The following is a 7,523-nucleotide window of genomic DNA, read 5'->3' on the forward strand; positions in this document are numbered from 1 at the left end:
TGTGTTAAACTAAATAATAAATTCAGTTTCCTTGTCCCACAAGAAGTCTTGTAGGTTTCAGACACCTTTTTCTTTAAATTTTTAATTAATCTCTATAAAATTCATAAAGTAATGCCAACTCATTTTTAAGAGACAAAAATAAACACAGAAATGTCTGGGATTTTTATTCTTAAATTGTAAGTTAAATGGAAAAGTAGAAATGAGTTCTCGTATATTTTCTTTTCTTTTAGCAATACTGTAATGTCGAATTCTTATAGATAATATTTACATTCATATGCAAATGTAGGGATCTCCTTAGCATTGTCTTATTATGAGAATTTAAGAAATAGTAATATACTAAATTAACTGTAAACCGGCCAACGTGTTCCTGAGGAATTCAGCCAGAATGTATTGCAGCAAATTGTGCTATGTACATATATCACCATTTACGTTCAGTAAAGTATAAAATCTGCGCGTGGTATTTTCGTGCTGGATAGAAGAAAATCAACCTTTTACTTAGCTCAAGGGATCCTTCGGCTTTCTGAACATTTTGCAAATTCTGTTGGATCCAAGAATTAAACAGGAAATCCCAAGTTCTTAAAAAAAAAAAAAAAAAAAAAAAAAAAAAACGAAACCAGTGCCTTTGAAGCTGTTGTAATTTTATTACAGGGATTTTATCCTTCATTTCCTTGAAGTGTAAAATTGAAAAGTTTAGCGAGGAGGATTTTTTTCCCAATATTATGAGTTCAGCCTCTAAAATCATTTTAGTTCCGCAGGTTTGCCGTAACTGCGTTCACTTGTTTTTGTCTTTAATTGTCTCTGTATTCTTGCTTAAGGGCATTTTAAGTTATTTCCTCTTTTGATGTCACAATTTGTGAGCCGGATTTCGTTTCAGGAATAAGGCAGTGATCAACAAATTAAAATCTTTCAATAAAAATAGTGAGGGGATGCTTGGGTAAACGCCCACGATATTATTCATTTTCTCTTACTAATTACTCTTACAGATGACCGCAACATACAATATATACTATATATATATATATATATATATATATATAATATATATATATATATATATATGTGTGTGTGTGTATGTGTATGTGTATGTGTATGTTATTATTTATATATATATATATATATATATATATATATATACTATATATATATATATATATATATGTTGTGTGTGTGTGAGAGTGTGAACTTTCATCACCTCACCATGATTAATTTACATGCATTAAGTTACAAATGTCCTTTAATATCCAATTCGCTCTACCGCGGAATTAATATATTTTCATATAAATGTTAAGCGAAGGGGAATTGTTTAGTTGATTATGATTTCGTCATCTCGTGGATTCGAACCAGCGCACAGAGGAGAAATCAGGACTTCAGTGATTTTACCGACTCGGCCGAAATTATTATCAACTTAAAAATTCCCCTTCGGTTAACTTGTATGAAAATATACTAATTCCGTGGTAGAGCGAATTGGATATTAAAGGACATTTGTAATCCTTATTAGATGTTTTAAAATGTATTTCCTTTTGAATATGTGAGGTTTCATTCCTTATTTGGCAAACTTAAGAGGAAGTTAAGGCCCCAACATTGCAGGTCTGGATATCGCTGCTATGATGAAAGTCTTATATTTTTTATGATATTATTCTTCATATTTTATCACTGACCTATGTGAGTTGGTGCTTGGGTCAGTTTCATACTTCGTTTATAAATTCGTTATACACTCCAAATTGCACAAACCCAGGATAATGTACCAGTCCATGATTGCAGGCTGCTCATCCCTTAGCCTTCATTATTTCTGAACGAGGGCAAAACTCTTCTTACCTGGTGATGTCAAGCATTCATGAGGGTCTGCCATTGCCTCACAGTCACCCGGAGATGACACAGGTATTTTCGGGTCGCAAATTGGATTCCGCCGGTCATGTTCGAAAGGGATTCATGGCCATTCAACCATTCGGCCATTCATCCTGCAAGCACTTAGCCGAGGATGAATAATAAACGACGAATTTGGCGTTCTTTCAAAGGTCGGAGATGTGGAGAGACCTTCGCTGAGGACGATATGTGTGTGTGTGTGTGTGTGTGTGTGTGTGTTTATGTTTATATTATAATATATATATATATATATATTATATATATATATATATATATATGATAAAAGTAGCCCATAAAAATGCCAAAATATAGAGCGAAAATACTATATTTTAAAGACTGCTGTCTCTCTCTTCAGGTAGATGAATGAAAAAAGTTGCAGAAAAGGTGATATTTATACCAAGAGATCCATCCACAGGTAAGTCAATTTAGGTCACTCCCACTGATAATCCTATAATCCTCTTAAGCGTTGCTTGAATGAAAACTTTATCAATGACATCGGAATCCCGTGCGCCCTTTGAGATGTTCATTACCTGTCTCTGTTTAATCAAGGCCGATTCTATCATCTGACTCTTGTACCGGCAGTTGTAGCTATAAATTATACATGACAAATTCCAGTTTATTCTGTGGTTATGTTCATTTATATGGTTGAAAATAGCCGAGTTCTGTTGTCTATATCTAACTGACCGTTTATGTTATATATATATATATATATATATATATATATATAATATATATATATATATATATATATATATCACACACACACGTAAAATACCCCTTTTTCACCAGGAGAGGTAGCTCCAGGGAAAAAATGATCGTGCCTCTGTTACACAAACAGGTTATTTTCGTAGTAGTTGAATCATAGTAGTTATTCAACTGTCACGGGTTTCAGTGAGGTTGGAGAGAATCGTGCAATTAAGAGCCACATCGTAGATTATTGTCTTTTAGAATCTGAAGAAATTTTCCTAATTGAGCCTCTCCCTCTAAAAGGAAACCCTAACAATTACCTTTTCTTCTGATATATTTTCAAAAATTTTAAGAATTATGAATCTTCAATCCTCTCCCTCTAAAGAGAAACATTTGCTCTACCTTCTCTCCAAAAATATTTTTTCGAATTTGAAGGATTTTGATTCTTTGAGCCTCATAATCTGAAGAGAAACATTTTCATTGCCTTCTCTCCTGATATATTTATTTCATAAAATATTTTCTTAAATTTGAAGAATTATGACTGAGACTCTCCCTTTAAAGGGAAACACTTTCGCCACCTTCTCTCCAAAAAATATTTTATAGAATTTGAAGGATTATGATTCTTTGAGCCTCATAATCTAAAGGGAAACCTTTTCATTGCCTTTTCTCCTGATACATTTTCAAAACTATGAAGAACTGTGACTCTTTTAGCGTCTCTCTCTAAAGGGAAACCTTTTCATAGTCCTTACTCTTCATATATTTTTAAAAAATTGAAGAATTATGACTTAGAGCTTCTTCCGCAAAAGGGAACATCTCTCTCTACCTTATTTGATAAAATATTTTCTTAAATTTGAAGAATTATGACTGAGCCTCTCCCGCTAAAGAGAAACATTTTGTCTACCTTCTCGCCTAAAATATTTTCTCTAATTTGAAGAATTGTGACTCTTCGAGCCTCTGCCTCTAAAAGGAACCATATTATCTACCATCTCGTCCAGCCTCGTTACTTATCGTTAGGGTGTCGTAAGTTTCTCTCTCGTCCATTCTTCATGATGGCAGTCTCCGTGCCTTCAAATATTTGCGGTTTGAGATGCGTTACTTGTGACCTATAATCGCAGTCCTTCAATGCTTTGCATAAATCATATGATTCTCGTAACGTTTGTTGCCCGGATGCATTGAATGATGCAATCACGTTTGAGTTCGCCGCGTTTGTTAAAAGCTTCTTTATTATGTAAAGTGTCGTCTCATGTGATTTGTAGACATGCTTCTCTGGTTCAAGGTGACGCTGATTCATTCATTTCATTCTCTGGAGTTGACTGATGTCATTCAAAATTCGGTTCAGCTCCGTGGGAAATTACCTTGAAATGATTTGCGATTGGCAGAGCTCGGAATTGTGGTCTTGTATCAGATTTAATTCTTTCCCGTAGAGACTATCTCTCCATCCGCCAGTGGTGTTTGTGTATGGTAACACTGCGTCCCGGGCTTTAGATAGTTACGCTATGTGTAAGTTTTAGGTGAATAAAAGGATATCTGGGTGTACATTTGCAACTGAAAAGTGTTTTAATAATTTACTGTATGCGAATCACACCGTTAATATTCGAAATAGGATATTATTATAATCGTTGAATGTAAGCTGAATGTAACTATCTGAAGCCCCGGACGCAGTGTTACCATACAAAAACACCACAGGCGGATGGACAGCTGGAAAACAACAGAGTATAGATGTGTGTATCATCTTGTTTCTCTCAATTTCAGTGAAATTTGCTTTAAACCCGCAGCATTGAATATTGCTACTACTACAAGATTATTGTAAGTTTAATTTAGCTTTGCTGCAGGACAATTTCATTTTAATGAATAGGGAAACACCGCCTATTTTTGTGTCTGATTTATTATCTCACATTAACTTTCACCTTTGAACTATGCAATATAGTTTTCGTATTGTGAATCTGCGTTGCACTAATTAAGCACACGTGCAATGTGGTGTCACGGTCATATTCATCCTTGAAGGTGAAGGTCAAATAAAAACTTGACCATTATGACCTCGTGGAATGATTGGGATGTCTGATTAGGTAAATACAATATAGTAATATGTTTGGAAGAGTTTGCGGTAGGGACAGGTCAAACGACGTCTGAATTAATTAACACCAGAGTTAATATATATAAACGTCACAATCACAATTTAGGAATGGAAGGTAATATTCTTGATCTCCAAATTAGATTTAAAGGGCGGAAAATAAAGAGTTATTGACGATGACTAGTATTTCTAGATCTTTGCTATCTCGTTTCCCACGGTTTTTTTTTTTTTTCAGTAGCTTTGTGGCTTTTATTTTTACAAGTGATATTGCTGCATTTTAAAATGAGATAATGCTCGAAAGTGCAGTACACTAGTAAAAACATGTGGAATATTGTAGTCAGCATTTTATGCGGATGAGATACAACAAAGCTAAGGGTTTTTAAATGGATTGATATTCTGCTTCTTCGTTCACGTAGTGCTGTCAACACTCTGCAAGGGAAACCCAGACATTCGGCGATAAATATTGATTCCCAGGCATAAAAAAACTGATGTTGAGTGGCTATCAGATATGATTAGTAAAACCCCCTTTACCTGCCCACAGGGTTAAGGGTATTTTTCTTTTTTTATTTAACTATTTAACATCTTGGTAACATAACACATGATACACAGAACAGACTTCCTAATAAAGGTTTAATCTTTAGCTAGTGGAAATGTGTCTAAAAAGCCTAAGACACGTTCTCGAACACGAGAGAGAGAGAGAGAGAGAGCCAGCCAACCCCTCCTCCTCTCGACACCTGCTTCCCCTAAATGCGAACAAAGACCTTTCCTCCTCCTCCTCCTCCCAGCAAAATACTTAAACCACATTGATTCCTCTCGTGATCTCCGATGTCAGAAGCACCGTTCTCTGTCGAGGACCTTCTTCATTGAGGAGGAGGAGGAGGAGGAGGAGGGCGTCTTCGGTTGGCTTTACAATCAGTTATCGATAGCGACTGAAGATGCACAAAGGAAGGCGCCCATTGAAGGCGGAAGACAAAAGATGGCGACTGATCTCTCGCGGCTGAATTTACGATGATGAGAGTGAGCATGAAGTGAGGAGGGATGCTGGGGAGAGGAAAGGTGAGGAGGGCGAGGTGTTTTAAGATGATGAAGGAAGAAAAGATCACGCTGAGAGAGGTGAATTCCAAGAGCGCGCGTGGCGAATATATATGTGTATGTGGTGTGTATATATATATATATATATATATATATATATATATATATATATATATATATATATATATATATATTATTTTATATACATATACATATATACCTATATATATATATATATATATATAATATTTATAATAAAGGGTATTAATTACGAAGAAATCAACATGTCTGTCTCACGCCAACCTTTTGCTGCAGTTTTATCCTCGATAAATTTTGTCAGTGGATCAATTTTGTCATTGGGATTTTTTAAAGTACAAGCAGACTTTCAGCGCTGTTGTTTTGGAATTAGGATGAAAGATATCATAAAAAATTTTATAGTTAAGTAATTTTCCTTTTATCTTTTTTAAGATCCAACAGAGGATATCAGTGTTTTCGTGAACCTTAGTTGTGACCTGTAAGAAAGCTGCTTTTTTATATTTAATTTTGAATATATGAATATATATATTAGATATATATAAAATATAATATATATATATATATATATATTAGAATATACTATATATATATATATGAATGAAGAACTTGATCACGAAGTATATAAAACGTGATGCTATGTATAAATAAATAAAGGTTTTTTGCCACGAAGGAAAAAAATGAAAAAAACGAGTTGGCCGAGTACTTTCGGTCCTATTCGGACCCTTTACCGAATAGGACCGAAAGTACTCGGCCAACTCGTTTTTTCATTTTTTTCCTTCGTGGCAAAAAAACCGTATATATATATATATATATATATATATATATATATATATATATATATATATACATACAATATATATATATATATTATATATATATATATAGATATATATATATATATATATATATATAATATATATATATATATATATATATATATATATATATATATATCTATATATATACGGAGAGGTGGGAGAGGTTTGTGACTCTTGAGTCTTCTATAGAAAAGAGCTGGCATTTGCATGTATACGAGTCTGTCGTATAGTAAGTGTGAGACTTGTCTTAAAAAAACTTCATCATTGCTGTTGACATCTGCATCTGTATTAAGTAATACGCCTGGAACACTCATGTGTATTCGAAGACTTTCGTCGTTTTAGTTTGCTCTTGTATTCAGTTTATTGGATTTGCCTCGCGGGACTAATAGACTGATTTCCTTCATTACTGCTGTCCAGGTGGAGTCATTCAGGTTAGGAATTCGAGGACTGATGGAAGATGAAAAGTGAAAAAGAAAACGATAGGTCCTGATCACACTTCAGGGAAAACTAAAGCAGAATCAGATGTGATGTAACCGTGAGAATATGGAGAGAATGGAAATCCAAGAGATTGCATTACCTTCATGTCATCACATACAACGAAATTGTGGATCGACATTTTAACAATTTTGAAAATCTTTTGTATATTTGTAGTAGTTGAGATGAAGATGAAATAGGAGGATTTGAAGATTGCTGATAGTTTCCTTAATGAAGGACTTGTATTACATTTTGCTGATGAATCAACAATTAAATATTGATACTTTTAGTTTTCTGTAAAAGAAAACTTTCGAGATGGCTGTGTGTGTCCGTCAGATCTGAATAGTACTGAGGCTAGAGGGCTGCAAATTGGTATGTTGATCATCCACCGTTCAGCCATCAAACATACCAAATTGCAGCCCTCTAGCCTCAGTCATTTTTATTTTATTTAAGGTTAAAGTCAGCAATAATCGTGCGTCTGAACAACATGGGCCGCGGCTAAGAGTTTTATGGGCAGTGGCTGAGACTTTCATTCAGCATTA

The sequence above is a fragment of the Macrobrachium nipponense genome, chromosome 42 (assembly GCF_015104395.2).
Source record: "Macrobrachium nipponense isolate FS-2020 chromosome 42, ASM1510439v2, whole genome shotgun sequence".
Lineage (NCBI taxonomy): Eukaryota > Metazoa > Arthropoda > Malacostraca > Decapoda > Palaemonidae > Macrobrachium > Macrobrachium nipponense.